At 39.3% G+C, this 19,652-nt stretch overlaps 1 protein-coding gene across 1 annotated transcript in view; it reads left to right on the top strand.

Moving 5' to 3' along the window:
- The window catches only part of LOC147029515 (cell surface glycoprotein MUC18-like), a 136,560-nt gene that overhangs the window by 3,111 nt on the left and 113,797 nt on the right, over positions 1-19,652 (top strand). The gene's annotated exons all lie outside the window — the stretch shown is intronic.

The raw sequence follows: 19,652 nt of genomic DNA on the forward strand, positions 1-19,652 counted from the left end.
CTGAGCTGTGGCGTCATGGTGGTGAATGATTCCCAAGAACTATTTATTTACATACCACATCCATTCAGTTTTTCTGTGTTCTTTACATGGATTGGTAAAGACAACTTTAATAACTTTGGAAGTGGGTGACCTCATGACTCACTTGGATAATCAATTAGATTTCAAGCGAGATTATTACTGCTTATCTATCAGCCAATTTCCTTGATTTTTTTTTTTTTTTTTTTTTTTTTTTTTTTTTTTGTATACCTTGGTCGAGGCTCGTATGAGAGCTAACACACAACTCACAGCAAGGAGGCATGAGACAAGAGGGGTGGGAGTGGAAGGGACAAAACATTGGGGAACAGACACAGGTGAACTGTGGAAGGGAGAGGGATGGGGATGGGACGGGGAACATGGCGAGGAGAAGATGGACATTACAGGGACTTTCAGGAAGGAAAGCAGGAGAATTGAAGGAAGTGGGCATGGGTGGATTATCGGGGGTAGAAAAGATCGAGGATTTGGATGGGGGAAGATAAGAGGTGGTGGTGAACAGCTGTTTTGAAAGCCTGGAGGGAAGAATGGGAAAGAATAGAGTGAGGAAGTTTATTCCAAAGGCGGGAAAAAAGAGGAATGAAAGAGTGAAGATGAGCAGTGATTCGTGATTTTGGTAGTTTTACCAGAAGGGGTTGTTGGCGGACCTTGAGCGCCCTGTGGAAATGTGGTTGGGACAAATCGCAGAGAGAGCAGGGGGGCAAGGCTGGAGAGGAGTCGGTAGAAGACAGAAAGACCACCGACCAACCTGCGGTGATTGAGTGAGAGGCCCAAAGACTCAGCTTCATTGCGGGAGATGCCAATGATCTTAAAAGCCCTGGTTTCGACAGCGTGAAGTCGAGAAAGGTGGGAGGCAGGAGCACCAGCCCAGAGGGGAGAGCAGTACTCCATCAGGCTACGGACAAAAGCTTTGTAAGTAGTCAGGAGCTCAAGAGGGCCGAGGAAGGACTTTGCACGACGGAGGATTCCCAGTCGGCGACTGGCTTTTGAGGCAAGGTTGGAAATGTGACTTTCCCAGGAAAGGTCATGGCAGATAGTGAGACCCAGAAGCTTGAAAGAAAAGACTTCTTCCAGAGGATTGTTGAGAAAGTGGATGGGGGGGTTTTGTAAACGGTCCTTTCGAAGAGACATAGTGAGAGTGTGAGATTTGTGTGGATTGAAAGACATGTTCCACGTGTTGGACCAGTTTGTGATTTTATCCAGATCTGCAGTGAGCGAAGAAGCTGCTGCTTGCCGGTCTGAGGGATAGTTTAAGTTTATATGTAATACTGCCAGCTTTGTACAAACTTCTCCTCGGGGACAGTGCTTTGTTCCCTCATTTATGTGACCTCACCGGCTTCCTTTGAACCTGGAATACTGCTTTCCTTTCCAATCTTGATTTCTGAAGGTTTTTCAACCCAAAATGAAATGACTAGCAGCAGGAGAACAGCACCATATTGGAAAGTAACACGAGGCCTCAGAGGAAGTTGATTGGTTATTACCCCACGCACGCGAAGCGAAAAGCGGCATGAAGGAAATGGTTAACTTCTGTCTGTCTGTCCATGTGTCCACAAACATCAGTTTATTATCAAGGAACAACTGATTTCAATTGAATGTTATATTTTGAACACGAATCGGAAAACAAACCTGCAGTTTAGCATTACTTTGTCTCTGAATTCATCCCGATCATTCATGTGCAGAGAGGAGTGAGATTATTATTTTTTTTTACTCTGTTTGCCTTTCTAGCAATCAAACAAAATTGAAAAGAATCCCAAACAGGAAGCTTACTGTTTAAGGACGTCATAAAGGACACAAACAACAGGCATGAGGAGCTAATGTGACGTGTAAAAGACGTCGCATAAATTGCGGTAAACTTCCGAAAATTGTTTTTTCTAGAACCTTTCAAATATCTATTTTATTTCAATTGATTTTTATAGTTTACACTGTAGAACTCAAATCGCGTTCTTATTGGCACTTTTGAAATCCTTCCGTTTAGCAGCATTTGGCCAAAATATTGCAGAATTTTACGTCATCTCGTCCAATGAAATTTGCCGCTCATAGACCCCGCCTGCGTCCTAGTTTCTAAAGACAGCGTGGGGGTAAGGTGTTCAGTGTGGGGTATGGTGTGCTATGAACGATCTAGTTTTATCTACAGCGGTACTGTTCATGTTTGGAGGTGGATAGAGATTTTTCAGACTTTTTGATGCATATAGTCAACAAAAATATTTTCTCTCTTTCTTCTCCTCTGTCGATCGAGTCAATATCATATTTGTACACACTTTAAAATTGCTCGCAACCAATCAGATATCTTGATAGTGTGGTGGAAAAGAACTCAATTTCTACAAGTTGGATCAGCATACCGAAGGAGAATCTTTAATTTCGTACATACATAGTTAGAGCATTGAATGTTTCACTGAAACATTTGAATGGACTTCACTGAAACAGAAGCCTGAAGCAATTCTTCTTATACACAATTTGACATTCCAAAGAATGGGAGGGTGAGACATTTGGCAACTCAACTACAGGATTAGCTGATAAGCATTAGGCAAAAGAACTCAAAACTGCAATGCGTGTCCACTTTTGGTGGAAGGGAGAGAATGACACAATCGTGGCAAAAGTTGCAGTGTTAACAACCAGGTCACCCTGTTTCATAGTAAGACATTCCTTTTATCAATATGTAGGTCAAAAGACACTTGGGAAAAGGGAAACATAACTGACGGCCAATTCGACTATAGCACAAAAATTAAATTTATAAAGTACCAGCAACAATTATAATTGAGAACTGCATGAATAAAATTATTTTTCTTCCACAATAGTTACGGGGAGATGTTCCACACATCCTGTGAGTAAGTTTTATGATAAGCATGTGTTTAAACCCACCTGGTGCCAAGATAAAACTGGCTTTCCGTACATATATGTTCAATATCAATTCCCCTGTTCATTTACAGGTTCCAGCTAGTCCAACATAATTGCATAATGACAACCACTTACAATGGAACTCTGCTGTTTCATTTGGTTTTGAGAATTTGTCAGTGTTGTAATTATACCGTGTTTAAGTGGAGTATGCATTCCAAGGTTTTGAGTCTGAGTCATAACGTTTAATGTCTGAATCCTAGTGCCAAGCATATTTCAGGAAACAAAGGTGAGCCATGAATGATATGAAATATGTGCAATCGTAATGTGATGTATGGAGCTGACATGACGGTAGAGAGGTATGCACATTCGGCTCTTCGTCATATCGCTTGGGTTCAAATCCTGACCCAGCTATAAACTGCTATCCCAGTGTTTCACAGGCAGGGTGATTCATCAATGTGTGTGCCATCCCTCGGATGGACGTTAAACGGGTGTCCTGTCTGCTGGCATCCGTTGGTAGAAGTTTATGATCCCAAGGTGTCTTTCACGAAGAGTATGCGAGCTATTGCTGGCACCCTGAACACATTACAAATTCCTGCCCAAACTACTGCCTGTAGGCCTGGTTTCCCTTCTCCTTCCCTCATTGTTTATGACAATAATTCCCCTCCACTCCTTCCCCCTGATTTCCTTCCATCTTCTAGGTATTTTATCTACCCTGGCTTGAAGGTTTATTCCTTTATTTGCCTTTTCTGTTATCCTTGCTAAACTCCTTTTTGTGCTGCATCAAGGATTTAGTTTACTGTGTTTATTATAATCACTTTACCCATCCTAATTTGGCTCGGCAGACAGAAGCTGCATCTCTCTCTGCTGACCTGAAAAGGATTAGACTCTGGTTTGATCAATGGAACATGTCCTTCAATCCGTAAAAATCCCACAATCTTAACCTATCGCTTTGGAGGGATCATCAGATGAACCCACCTATCCACATATTTCCTTGGTCATCCATTGGAAGAGGTTCAGTTTCTTGAACTTCTAAGCTTCATCATTGGTTCTCACTTTTCACCTTTCTTGGGCCAATCAAAACATTCTTTCTTAACATTTCATGGAAGTCCTTTGGACAATTGACAGTTTCCCTTTTCTATCCTTATTTTGAGCTAATGGTAATTTCCAAAATGATATCCCAGATTCCACTTCCAAACAAACATCAAACATTGCAGAGTCTGTTGGGTGTGTCAGCCCGCCATGCCAAGTGTTGCAAATGGAAAAGACATAAGCCTAAAGGCCAAGCTTAGATGCACAAAGTATACAGTACTACAGAAAGAATATGATTACCACATTCCTTGTAATTACTATTGCTCAGTGATGTATCAGATTTTCATCTGAAACTCGTGTGTACAACACCTGTGGCTTCACGTGAATACGAAAGGATCAAGTGTATTCAGGCAACTGGAAAACTTTATGAGGGCTCACATGTCAGGAGAAAGTTTGAGTGCACCAACATTGATTCACATTCATTATGACATGGCTGTCATTCTCAAGTAAGCAGTGGAAAAGTGTGTAAAAACTTCACCCCATGAAACTGGAGTGGAGCACTGTGCTGCAGTAGATTAGCAGAAAGTTCAGCCTGTGGCTGGAAATCCATTAGGCCAATCATTTTCACAATTTGGCAAGAAATTGATTTCCTCAAAAAGCACTTATTCTGTGATTTTTTTTTTTTTTTTTTTTTTTTGTCCGTCTCACTTGATGGAAGAACATTCTGTTTCTCTCTACCTAGTTACCTTACCAATGCTCCTTAAACAACCCTACCCCACCCCACCCCCCCCTTTGAAAATGTCCAGTATATGTAAAGCTTTCTCAATAATTACCCTCCCTAAGTCGAGGCCTGCTGCTTTTCTTCATTCCTTCATTCCATTTTTCTTTCGTCGAAAGAACTGATTCTATGTCTGTCTTGCGTTCTTCCCTCAAGTCTTACAAGACTGCTGCACATCTCCACTTCATGGTATCTCATATAGGCACTCCTGATCTCTCCACTCTCACTTGACTCTGTAACTCTCTCCTCTCTAACTCGTACTCCAATGTGTTTGTGCATTTTTGTTTTGTTTTGTGCCTGTTGCCTTCTTCCTCTTTGTCTCCCAGGGAAGGGAATTTTCAATTGTTCTGTCCCCTGTTGTTTCACTCCTCCACGAGCCTTGACTATTGTCGGGAAAAAAAGAAGTAAAATAGCAAGGCATCAATAAATCTGCAGTTCAACGTGGGGAGAAGCTTCAGTCAAGGAAGCAAGAATAAAATAACAAAATAAAAAACTGCAATAACATGAGCAACAGAGTGGGCCATTCGCAAATAACTTTTTTTTTTTTTATCATGCCAACCCTATTTCGGGAGAAAGACCTGGAGCTGGTGCCTGTTTAACCTCACTCGGCAATGTCCAAAGTAGTTCAACGTTGCCGATTTTGGCCTTCCCAATAATTTGGCAGTCTGCCAAGATGCCATCTTGTTGAGCCAGTGGACATTGATAACCAAGCACTGGTAATCATGTAGCGATGGAAAATTCTCTGCCCTGGTAGCTTGCAACAGAAATTTTATCAAACAAAAACAATGGTTGAAAAACCGTGTCTAAAATCGATTTTAATTTTGAAAAACAAGGAGCATGATTCACCCAACGCGTCTGGGGAAAAAACGAGGGGCACACACGGAGCCTTACATTTCGCGGATTGCAGAACATACACAATCCCTCTCTGGAACTTCGTCTACCATTTTCCTTTATATCCTTTATATATCTGCTTGGCACCCCCCCATATCTTCGAATAAATGATAAAAATACGATTACAACATAATTCGTTTTAATTTTGTGTTGAAAATAAATTACAATAATTAACTAGAACGGCAATCGGTGGAACACTTCCCTCCACCAGGCGGATTGCACTTCGAGTTTACGTTTTGTATCCCACTGACAGGCCAGATTTGCATCTGGATCTTCACCAAAATCGAATCGGCTTGTTCTTGTCACCCACCCAACTCATCCACCAAGTTTTGTTATAACCTGCCCACAACATTTTGAAACATCATGCTATATATCGTTTTGGGGCCAATTCATATCTCTCCATGGTCAAGAATCACTGAATAGTTGTTACAGTATCCGGATTCAGATCTTCACCAAAATCTAATCGATTCGTCCTTGTCACACACCCACCTTGTCCATCAAATTTCGTCTGAATCCATCCATAACTTTTTGAGATATCCTGCTATGTAACATTTTTGTCCCATCTCATTGGTGAACAATCATTTAAAAAGTTACATGCTGAGGTGTGCATTCAACCGAGTGCCCCTCTAGTTTTTTTTATTTTATTTTTTTTTTTTTAAAGTGAAATATTTCTCCAGGACCAAGAGCTCTATAACGAATCTGCATTCTACAGGGTCGTGCTAAGCAAGGTATTACGTCCTGTAAAAATGATACATTCCAGTCTTATGACTTGATTGAAGGTCCAAAATATTCCTCTGAAGACATAATTCACTTTGACACTGAAATTAATTTAGGTTTCAGAGTATTATGCATAACTTTAATAATCTATTCACGAAAATTCAATCTTTTAAAAATGTTAAACTTTCAGTGATAAGTATGGATCTCCGTCATTAAAACTCGCACCTCCCACCTCCTCTACCACGATAGATCATTACACCAACCTCCTTAGAATACCCCCTGATTTCTCCTGAATATGTATGCCAATTTTGGTGGGATTGGTCAAAACCAAAATGTAAGTGAGCAGTTTAACTTCCCACCTTACCTTACATTAAAGATAGATTTCGTTTGTTTATGCTTTAAATTGTATTGCTCTATGAAGTACTGCTAACAGAGTGGTAATTGCTAAACTACTGTTATAACCCAGTGCTAAATTACCAAGACTTCATTAAAAATACAAACGTCTTTCATATTTTCATATTCATGAACACTTTCACTAGTGTGTGTGCGTGCATGCGCGCATAACTTGGATTGATATGACATTAATTTGTTTGAAATGTAGTTTTGTTACTTTCACAAATGAAGTATTCAATCCTTGGAATCCATTTATTTTTAGGATTCGGCTGGGATTTATGGAATTGAAATGTCATTCTGACAAAGATTCCTTTGGCATGAGCTCATTTGATACGAAATGACAAGATCATAAATGAGGAGGTTGTGTTTTTTTATGTTTATATTTCAATAAGACTGGAGTAATAAATATATTCTAGCTCTTTAGAGGTTATAAAGGAGTGATTGTTTTAAATATTGGGCAAAAAGAAGGTATTTATGCGCCTTCTCCTTTCTCGGATTGATCTTGAGAATCCAACTCTTTCGGCGATGAGTAAATGCTTTATTAATTAAATTTAAGTTCATCATAGAGATGCACTCACTATCATAGCATTAAATAAATGCCAAACCATGCCAATAAATCAGAATGCAGACTTCCGTAGAGACATTACTGGATGTAAATTACGTACATACCATTATTACTTGCATTGTTAGCTTCCTCGAACAGACAGGAGACAGGCATGTAATTATAAGCACGTCTGTTTTCACTCTGTTCAATTAAAGGAAATTCTTCGCTTGGACATCCAACATACAAAACAGAAACTTAAATGCTGTTAACAGATGGCTCATCACGTTTAAAGACGTAAATGTGAGTATCATCGGAAAAGTACAAGTGTAAGTCTAAAATGATGCTAACTTTGGATGATTTTGGCAAAAGAATACAAATGAAGAGACCTCTAATAATCCAGAGAGCATATTTGTCATGAACGCAACCATTAAGTAATTGGATTTCCAGGAATTGGCCAGTTCATGTTATCTCGTTTTTCCCACCCTCTCTGCTTCATTTATTTTTTCCTATAATTGTCATTAATTGGATATAAAAAAATTGCATCAACTCCTTTATTCTGAGAAATTGTTTCACAATAAATATGAATTTGTTCCAAGGTTGAAGAATTTCACCATTGGGCATTTTAATGCATTTGTTCTTTGCTACTGTTGCAGTACTAACCTCTATAACTCATGGAAGAGCTGATGCATATGTATCACATGCACTCCGTAGTCATTAGTAGAGATCAATAAACTTTTTACATGAATTACAAAGATGGTAGGACATTATTAGATAATGGACAAGCATATTATATAAGGGATTTGAACCAGATTTCAAGCTACATCATGAGTTGGGTGCAATGGGAGCACTAACATGCCAATCCTGTGGTTCAGATGGGAATACTAACATGCCAACCTGGTGCAAAATGTTGAGCTTCGTTGGTTACATGTTGTATTGCTTTATGACTCTCGGTGTAAACCCGAGGTGAAGTGCTTTCTTGGCCTGAAAATTTGCCAGCCAATCATACTTTTAGGTTTCAAAAGGCAGGGCTGGATTGAAATCTCCATTTGCTGAGCTCATATAGTAGTACATCAGTGCAATACACTCTTTATAAACATCCTTCTGGCATCCTTTTATCCCTTGCATCATTATAATCTCTCACATCTTTAAAACTCAAGGCAGATATGAAACAACATTGCTCCCTCATAGATCTATGTCTCTTTTTTTTATTATTGCACTTAATTTTCACAGATGTTCTATAAAAAGATCAAACAATATTCCCACGTAATTTGTTCAATTACTGAGATAGAGGGCCCAGTTTGCTTTGATTTACTACATCTGGGTGTTTTTTGTTACATTCTCAGCCTACTCACTGCTTCTGAAGCTTACAAAGTGCAAGCAATGTCCTGTAATCTGTTAAGAATTACAAAAGAAGACTAGCACTAGATGTATCGCATTCCTGTGATGTCATTCACAGGCTCACACTTGAGCTTTACTCAAACTTAAACCTGATGTTGATACCTTAGGATATTATTTGGATTAGTGAGTTGACTAAAGATAATGGAAAATAATTTCAAATTGTTTCCAAATATAAAACATTCTCACACACCATGGCTAGTTTTGTCTTTCTTTAACATATGACTTGGGGTTTGTGGTTTGTGAGGGGAGGAGAGATGACGACTTGGCGTCACATTTTACATTGTGCAGATGTTCCACGTCACGTACCTGATAGTCACGTATTATGTGTCACCAGTTCAGTGTCCGGTGATTGGATGAGATTTGATGATTCATTTATCGTCAAGAATAAACTGAAATACTTTACCTCACAACAGAGTTCATAAAACACCTTACCCTGAGCAGTCTTGATTTAAAAAATGGACATGAGAAGGATCTTTTCAACCCTTGCTTTGCGTTTCTGAGCACAATCTATATTTCCTACGAGCCGTGATTTTTGACTGGAGGTTAATTGAGGTGAGAGGGAGTGTCCACTCTTCAGATAGCACAGAGCACACCATGTCCAAGTGGCAAGCACCAGTCCAGCAGTCTTACCAGCGTGGGATGGTGGGGAGCGCAGCTTTATTTAAAGCATGAACATTTGTGCTGAATTGGGGAAACTCTGCCCTTGATTGGTAACTTAGAACATGTCCTGAGCCAATAAAACTATTTTGTGATGATTTAAATGTCATTTGACTTGGATTATAATTATTAAAACTTCGTCAATAATTGTAAATTATATGATAACTCTTTTTTTTTTTTTTAAAGGAAAACCTAAAAAGAACGGTATCTTAAAAGACAATGATGGAAGTTCAAAATTTGTACGTTTCATTTTAATGTAAATAATAGATATATGCAAGTAAATTACTAAAATCTCCTTTACCCATTCCTTCCTTACAATGCATGCATGCTCTGACAGCCGATCACAAGGTTGGCTTTTTGGCTGCACTTGTGTGATTTAAATTTACTCATGGTGCTGGCAAACCTTCCCAAAGTAATTGCATTCGGATTTAGCATAAATTTATTTTTGCTGAGAACAGAGCAAAACATTTCCACTGCATGAAGTTGACAATATAAACTTGAGTTAAACAGCTTTTCAGAACATACATTGCAATAAATGAAGACCAGTGTCTTAATTCCGAGATTCATAAGTAAACGTGGCACTTGACACATCTTGAAGTAATATTTCAGTGTCTTGAGACTTGCCCTCAAATACTTGAAACTTACTTGAGACTTGGCTAAAGTGACATGTTGACATCTCTGGTTCATACCAACATCGTGGTGTTCATAGATGTACCACCTTTGTTTCAGTACATTTTAATTGTGAATGACAAAGTGACCCTATTAAATAATTTTAACAATTGTTCCAAAATATGGACTGCCCTTGTTGAAAGAAGCAAGCTTTCTGCAACCTCTTTTACGTTAAGGGGTTCTTGTTGCACTTACTCTGACTAGCCACCAGGAAGTACCTTTCACACATTAACTGGAGGTGACACACTGCAATTACAAGGTAGAGTAAAAGAGGTACATGTGGGAAATAGTCATAAAATTTCATTCTTTTCATAGAGACTGAGGAAAAATTAATTATCTGCACCAACCTCTGTTTCAATTCACCAATAATGCTTAACCAGCACTGTTCTGTGATTTTACAGATTTATTACTTCCACTTCTGAAGTTGGACAGAGGTTATGTTTTCACCGCTATCTGTTTGGCTGATGGTCTGTGAGTCAGTTTCATCTGAATCCGTCCACAACTTTTTGAGATATCGTGATTATATATATATATATATATATATATATATATATATATATATATATATATATATATATATATATATATATATATATATATATATATATATATATATATATATATATATAATTTTTGGCTCTATATCTCAATGGTGAAGAATCACTTGAAAAACTTCTAGAAATTTTCTACAGATACGGATCTTCACCAAAATCTAGTCAGTTTGTCCTTGTCACACACCGAACATGTCCAAAATTTTCATTCGGATCGGTCCACAACTTTTTGAGATATCCTGTACACAAACACAGAAAGGGGTGAAAACAAAACCTCCTTCACCTTCGGTGGCAGAGGTAATGAAGAAAGACCCACCCACATCTCTCACCCGTGAATGGAGTGAATAGCCAATCAGCTCTCACCTTATCAACTAAACCCAGGTGGCGAGGATTATATAAATAATTGACCCGTTCCACACTCCTCCAGATGAAGAAAAACTGTAAAGCAACCCAAGAAGACCTGGTAAGTGCTAAACGCTGTTTTGAACCCTTCCCAGAGTTCCTCAACAACTACAAAGACTTCACACATTGTACACACATGAGAATCATAATGCTACACAAGCGCTACGCTTATCTTGTGTAGGTCTTCTTCGGTTGCTTTACACAGCTCTTTCGGCTGGAGGAGTGTGGGACGGGTCATTTATTTATATAATCCTAGCCACCTGGGTTTAGTTGATTAGGTGAGAGCTGATTGGCTCTTCCCTCCATTCACAGATGAGAGATGTGAGTGGGTCTTTCTTTATTTATATATTGATTGCTTTTGACGTTCGCATGTGGTACATGCTTGAGAGCCTCATTGGTATGCATTGCTGTCTACGCGATCGCTGATGATTCTCCAATAAGTGATGATATTGGTCTGGAAGCTGAGGGTGTGTGTAACATTGGGATTCCCATGTGTGTACTATGTGTGAATGTCTTTTTAGTTGTGGAGAAACTCTGGGAAGGGTTTGAAACAGCAAACCGCTTACCTTGTGCAGGTCTTTCTCGGTTTCTTTATGCAGCTTCTTCGACTTGAGGCGTGTGGGAGGGGTCAATTATTTATATAATCCTAGCCACCTGGGTTTAGTTGATTAGGTGAGAGCTGATTGGCTATTCCCTCCATTCACAGGTGAGAGCTGTGTGGGTCTTTCTACATATATATATATATATATATATATATATATATATATATATATATATATATATATATATATATATATATTTTTTAACATGATCTGCGCTCACGGGAAGGGAAGGGTGGATGTGGGAGGTAAGAGATTTTACCTCTCACTTATAAATCGAAGGTATTCTAATTTTGTATTTTTAAATAATTTTCTGAAATTTGTAGAATTTGTTTTTCACTTGGAAGTTGTGCATTACGATGTGTAAATAAAGGTGGAAAAAGTTTGGTTTAACGCAATTTAATTCCAGGTTATGAAGCAACAAAAGGTGAAAAATTTGAAAGAGGGTGTAGACTTTCTCTAGGCACTGCATATAGTTATAGTGGTGGCAGGATAGATGAGAAATATATACACTCACCTTTAAGATGTCTAGCCTGGGTTTGAATCTCGGCGCAGCAGTGAACTGTTACCCTGGTGGGTCACGTACAAGGCAATGCATCAATGTGTGCACTGTCTATTGGACGGACATCAAGCCAGAAAACCCGTCTGCCTGCACGGAGGGTGTTGTGATGTACATGAAAAATGATTGGTGTCTTTTGTGAATAGTAAGCGAGTTATCCCTGCCACTCTGGCCAAATTCCAAATTTCTGCCAATTCAACATCAGGCTTGTCCAGCTAGTTCCACCAAAGGTTTGGTCCCTATCTCCCTTTCTAACAGATCGACAATAATGTGAGAATAATTGGGACCATTGAAGAAGTAAAATGCGCACTTTATAAATTTAGTCCATTAAATACATCTTGTGTTATCAGATCCGATCAAACATTGTTGGTGTGCACTGGAGCTGTGGCGCCAAAGAAAAAGTAAAAACAATCTCCCACCATCTCGTCCAGCACATCCCAATGTTTCCATATAAGGTTGTTTTTTACTCGCTCACATTCATTTTTTTCCAATTAACTTCTGAACTCTCAGTGCATTCAAAAGCTAAGCAAACCGTGTGCATTTCTTCATGCCCTGCCACATCGTGTTGTAAAAGATATAATTTTCTTCGATTTAATTCTGCCTTGCCAAAGTCTAGTTTGACTTGAAGCCAAAAAGGTTTGCAGAGTCGTGTGTTCAACATCACTCATGTAAACCCTTTGTCTCTTTTGGGAATTCTTCACATTCATACAAAGTCTCTGTGGAAGGACACACCAAGGTTCCTAGGGCAAAGGTAAACCTTCATCCAATATAGGAATGAAGTACATAACTTTCTCTACAAATAACAGATGTCACGTCTTTGTATGGCCCGAGAGTGATACTTTGAAGGCTCAATGTCATCAGAGAGCATGGAGCTAATTAAACACCAAAGGCAGTCTTTCCCTCATAACCATGTGCTTTTATCTTCTGAGAATATGTGGTATTGTCATTGGAAAGAATTTCACTGCCTGTGAAACCTTGCCCCTTCTTCTTTTGTTTTTTTCTCTATAAGGGGTCTTAGGCTCCTGCAAGAGCTAAATGACAAGTGGCAACAGGTTTACAACCTACCTAATGACATAGACGCTGGAATACACAAGGAGGAAAAGGAATGACAAACTAAACCGAGTAAAAATGGTGGTGTTAACTTGTATGTGGTTGGTTAACACTAAACATACTTTTCATGACTCTATGTAAACATTTTTCTTTCTTTCTTTCTTTGTAAAACAATAGGATCGTGCAGTGAAAATGCATCGTGGCACTTCCTCTTGTGTGTAGCTTTTGTGAGGGGTGTTTAAAATCGTATAATAATGGGATAGTCGAGAATAATAGTCCAACAAATGGCAAGGTTCTTTGTTTACTTTTTAATATATAAATATACAATATATCTCAACTATGAGTTATCAGAGATGTCTGTCTGTCTGTGTCACTATTTTTCTCAGAGATGGCTGTCAAACTTTCAGAGGTTCATCAGTGAGTGCTGGGGAGTGTTTTTGCCAAAAAACATTTTCGAAAATTTTTGGAAAAAAAAAAAAAAAGTTTGGAAATTTTTGGATGTTTTATAAAAACTTGCTCTAAAGTGCCTAAGACTTTGTAGTTATGTGAAAGGTGATATGAAATGATGCCCGACCCCATTCCTTTGTGGGTGTGGGGAAGTGTTTTAGGTCTCCACAAAATTTGATTTCTTCAAAATGATAACAGGATGAGAACAGCACCGGGCAATCCCGGGTACGCATGATGGTAATTAAAAAGGAAAATAATTCCTCACCGATCATTTGTCTTGAACAATAAAGAAAAACGCCGGTGTTTCACGGATTGTCGTCTCTCATTCTGAGAACATTTTGACCGACCCTGGTATCCTTCCAACGACAATAGAACATCGTGACAATCCCTGATCAGGGTCGTCATCTGAACTCATTGCTCATGATTCTGGGATTCCAGGTTTTAAACCCATTTTACGCTGTTGATTTATCCATTGTCCACAAATGCTTTTTTTGTAATTCACGTAAACGTACACCGATATCACTTTTTGTCTAAATGGGAAAATTTGAAGTGTTTATCCCACATTCTCTCGACCACTGATATTTCGCTTTCTGATTTGTGTTGGTGGTAACATCGGCTGTCTGCCGTCTCATCAGCAAAAGCTGAAATATCATTAAAAAAAAATTAATCAAAGGTTGAACATTTTCAAAACTGTACACGACTCCTCCATTCTTCCTGTGTAAAATCTGTTTACCATAAAGAATCTTCATCAAAAACACCATTGTAGTCCAATCATACCTTAAGATGGACAGTTTATTTCGAAGAAGTATTTTTGATATCTATCCATCCAAAGAATATGGTGTTTGGAGAATCTTTCACTCATCTGAAATATTGTTCAACAACTTCTTTGGTATGTAAACATTTGCTAAATATCCAGTGTGGCTTTGGGGTAGAAAGTTGATTTGAAAAGCTGTACTTGAGGAAAACAAAACAGGAACAGTAATAATAACTCTTCACTAAAGTTTGTATACATACGCTTGTATTTATTTTAGTTTCATCATGATTTACGGTTATTGAGAGGCACAGAGTTTAGTTAGCATGACCTTGCAATGATTGTTTACATGAAATATCAAAAGCTTTGTATTTTTATTTAGGAACATGGGATACAGGATTGCCTGTCATTATTTTTGCTGTTCCAATCGGGTCCTGTGTCCTAGTTCTTCACAAGGTTCCTTCTGATTATTCCAATGTAGTATTTGGTCTCCGTTTCATTATGTTTGTACCATATTCTGATGCTGTGTCGACTGTGCTTCCCCACTGATGGACCTCTGGTCGTTTGTACCTGTTGCTGCATTTGAGCTTGGGGAGTAACCACTGAAATCCATCGATCCAAGTTCTTCCCGACATCTTTGTTCGTTGTTCCTTTCACACTTCTTTCTACTTTTTCACATTTCTCTTTATTCATTAGAATTCCTGCTTTTTACTTGTGAAAATCAAAGATTGTTCAAGTATATTGGTTCTTCTTCTTCTCCTTATTCTCCTTATTCTCCTTATTCTCCTTATTCTCCTTATTCTCATTATTCTCATTATTCTCATTATTCTCATTATTCTCATTATTCTCATTATTCTCATTCTCCTTATTCTCATTCTCCTTATTCTCATTCTCCTCATTCTCCTCATTCTCATTCTCCTTATTGTCATTCTCCTTATTCTAATTTTTTTTTTTTTTTTTTGTATACCTTGGTCGAGGCTCGTATGAGAGCTAACACACAACTCACAGCAAGGAGGCATGAGACAAGAGGGGCGGGAGTGGAAGGGACAAAACAGTGGGGAACAGACACATTAGGTGAACTGTGGAAGGGAGAGGGACGGGGAACATGGCGAAGAGAAGATGGACATTACAGGGACTTTCAGGAAGGAAAGCAGGAGAATTGAAGGAAGTGGGCTTGGGTGGATTATCGGGGGTAGAAAAGATCGAGGATTTGGATGGGGGAAGATAAAAGGTGGTGGTGAACAGCTGTTTTGAAAGCCTGGAGGGAAGAATGGGAAAGAATAGAGTGAGGAAGATTATTCCAAAGGCGGGAAAAAAGAGGAATGAAAGAGTGAAGATGAGCAGTGATTCGTGATTTTGGTAGTTTTACCAGAAGGGGGTTGTTGGCGGACCTTGAGCGCCCTGTGGAAATGTGGTGGGGACAAATCGCAGAGAGAGCAGGGGGGGCAAGGCTGGAGAGGAGTCGGTAGAAGATAGAAAGACCACCGACCAACCTGCGGTGATTGAGTGAGAGGCCCAAAGACTCAGCTTCATTGCGGGAGATGCCGATGATCTTAAATGCCCTGGTTTCGACAGCGTGAAGCCGAGAAAGGTGGGAGGCAGGAGCACCAGCCCAGAGGGGAGAGCAGTACTCCATCAGGCTACGGACAAAAGCTTTGTAAGTGGTCAGGAGCTCAAGAGGGCCGAGGAAGCACGACGGAGGATTCCCAGTCGGCGACTGGCTTTTGAGGCGAGTTTGGAAATGTGACTTTCCCAGGAAAGGTCATGGCAGATAGTGAGACCTAGAAGCTTGAAAGAAAAGACTTCTTCCAGAGGATTGTTGAGAAAGTGGATGGGGGGGTTTTGTAAACGGTCCTTTCGAAGAGACATAGTGAGAGTGTGAGATTTGTCTGGATTGAAAGACATGTTCCACGTGTTGGACCAGTTTGTGATTTTATCCAGATCTGCAGTGAGCGAAGAAGCTGCTGCTTGCCGGTCTGAGGGATGACAGATGGTACGGCAGAGGGTGGAGTCGTCGGCAAAGAGAAATAGAGGATTTTCCAGAGAGTCCGAGAGATCATTGATGAAAACCAGAAAAAGAACAGGGCCCAGAACGCTACCTTGAGGAACTCCAGCCTGCACAGGAAGAGGGGATGAAAGAACTCCATTTAGGGCCACGCGTTGACTGCGACAGGAGAGGAAGTCTGTGAGCCATGAGTGGAGATGGCCTTGAATACCATGGGAAGAGAGTTTGGTGAGTTGGGCAGGGTGCCAGATTCTCCTTATTCTCATTCTCCTTATTCTCATTCTCCTTATTCTCATTCTCTTTATTCTCATTCTCCTTATTCTCATTCTCCTTATTCTCATTCTCATTCTCCTTATTCTCATTCTCCTTATTCTCATTCTCCTTATTCTCATTCTCCTTATTCTCATTCTCCTTATTCTCATTCTCCTTATTCTCATTCTCCTCCCCACGCTCAGGGGCCGAGGGTCTATGCCTTTTACCACCCCGGAGCTGTGGCGGTGCCCCTGGGCTATATGTTGGGGCAGGTGTCGAGCAGCCATTGGGTTGTATCGTCATCCAAAACACGCAGACCGTGTGCCCCGCTTGGGGCACGGTATATGGGACAGCCAAGGATGACATGGTCTGCGGTTTGTTCCTCCTCCAAGTATATTGGTTGGTCTTGTGCGTTATTCTCTGTTTTTTGGTTTGTCTTTGTTTTTGTTTTTTTTTGTTTGTATGTCAATCACCTCCAAATCATAATTTTAAACCGATCTTCACAAAACTTCACCACATGGTAGAGTTTGTCACAAGCAAGAAGCCTATTGTTTTTGAGGTAATAAGGTCAACAACTTTGTCAATTTTCTAAAATCCTCAACTTTCATCTGATTGAGAAATTTGAACAGGATTTGCATATCAGGTCAACAAATTCAACCACCAATTATTTTGAAGCTCAACAGCCAAATTTCTAAAATTGTCAATTTTCATCCGATTAACTTGAAATCTGAAGAGGAGTTGCAGATTTAGTCATTGAATTCAACCACCAATTATTTTTGAGGTCAACAACTTCGGTGAGATTTCTAAAATCCTCAATTTTCATCCCATTGACTTGAAATTTGAAGAGGATTTACAAATCGGGTTACTGAATTCAACCACCAATTATTGAGGTCAACATAGGCCAAAAAGTCAACATAGGCCAAGTTTCTAAAATTGTCAATTTTCATCCGATTGACTTGAAATTTGAAGAGGAGTTGCAGATTTAGTCAGTGAATTCAACCACCAATTATTTTTAAGGTCAAATTCGTCTTATGGATTTTGCAAGTATCGTGCTATGCACGACATCTTTCTTGTTTTTTGTTTTTTTTGTCCATTTTTTTTCTCTTTTGTCTCTTTTACTCTTAATTTCTCTTTCTTTATGTACTTGTCTCGAGACGTGAAGTCTTACAAAATAAAATTCTGTAAGGCTCGTTTGGCTGCGCCTGGATGAGTTTGAGGGTACAGGAGTAGCACCCGAAACCCGAATCCTATCCATCTCTTTCGTTATTCTGATTCCTTCTGATGACTCCAATGCATTATTTGGTCTTTTGTTTCGGAGCAAGAGTCACACAACTGTCCAAGACAGGACAAGTTGTTTTTTATTTTACTTTCCAACATACAAGTAGACGTGATTATTAAAAAAAATTATGAATGTATTATTATTTATAATCATACCTCGTTATACTCCTTGAGGTATCTTGAGCTACTGTGAGCATCTCATTTGCAAAACATTTTGAACATCTCACGGAGGACTGTAAATGCATTACCAACATGGGATATGTTTCTTTTAGGGATTCCTTTTTACCAAAAGATAAGGTGTCTATTTCTAAGGGAAGTGACTGCTCCAGTAACTCGAAAACACTGAGTTAAATCAAATACATTTTTTGTTTACCTCATATGAAGGATCGAACTCTGAGAATGAAGAGAAAGAGAATATATTACTTTGTTCCTCACAAAAACTGGAAACTTTTCCTATTGACCAGTATCGTTCCCTTGAGAGTACAAGCATAATGATATGTCCAAGCAAACAAGAATACATTGTGCATCCTGTATCCCGAGGTGTGCTCTTTATACAAATGAGGACTGCCCTCAATGCAGCACCAGGACAACTGCTGAAAGTCAAGTTTATTTTACATGGATACATGTGAATCCTGCAATTATTATTCCATAATCAAATCCATTACAAACTGAACTATTGCACCTTGACTCAAACAAACGTAGGTATATGAGGAACTCTTGAACCCTTGTTCGAGGAAATGTTGGAGGAATTCCTGAACTCTTGTTCAAGGAAATATTGGAGGAACTTCTGTAAAAACTTTTGAACTCTCAATCCTTTACAACTCTCTTGTGACGTCATCAAACTGATTATTCCATTTGTGTGTCGCATCTTGAGAATCGTAGCCTCTTTACGTTGTTGACGTAAAGGTTGAAGCATCAATATATCCTCCGGGATAAGTGTTCAGCCATCTTCAACACACAAAGAACACGCACGATTGGTCGACTCGGGAAGATCCCAGGAAATTTTCATGGCACCAGTACCTCTGTTATATTTTATGTCGGTGTCATAAAATATTCAAGTGATATTGATGATCTCATTGTTGGTGAAAGCAATGCGAAGTTCCTCTATGGGGAATGTTCTACATTTTCCAGGTGTTTTGACCAATGAAAGGCTTGATATGAGATACAGCTCTTCATCGTCCTTCTAAGCAATCCCCTCTAACCTCCTTACCAGTGAATATGTCAATCAGTTATCCCAAGCATTCCCTGCTTCCAACAACCTACACATCAGCCACACCTTGGTGGAATTTTCTTGAGGTCTTTTTTGCTTTTCGCACATGGATTAAATACTTAATTTCATCATAATGTGACTGTCCTTTAGTAATCAACTACGACATTCAATCACTTTCTTTGTAATTTTGTATCATCTCTGTTAACATTTACATCGATTTATTGTTCAATCATTGAGATTAACTTCTACCTGACAAGTGTGAAAATAATTCAGAAATTATTTACTTCATTAAAAAAATTTTTTTTGCTATTTCTTGAGTCTATTTCCAGGGTATTGGGGCTGCTGAAGCTCAGTCTTACAGTGAAGAATACACTGGTTTACCATTGCCATCCCAGTGGTATTCAGGGGAAATTATGTGATACAAAGTCGAGGCTCATAGAAGGAGTGGGGGAAGCACACCCACAGCAAGCGGTAAGGGACAAATTAGAGGGAGACTTGGACAAATAAGGGATGTAGGGGAGAATGCATGGGGTAAACAAGATGGATACAGAAGCAAACTCTCAGAAAGGAAAAAACTGGAAACCTGGAAAGAGGTGGATTTGGGGAG

This window comes from Eptatretus burgeri, chromosome 3 (genome assembly GCF_056783735.1).
Source record: "Eptatretus burgeri isolate ZD-2024b chromosome 3, Ebu_testis_v1, whole genome shotgun sequence".
NCBI lineage: Eukaryota > Metazoa > Chordata > Myxini > Myxiniformes > Myxinidae > Eptatretus > Eptatretus burgeri.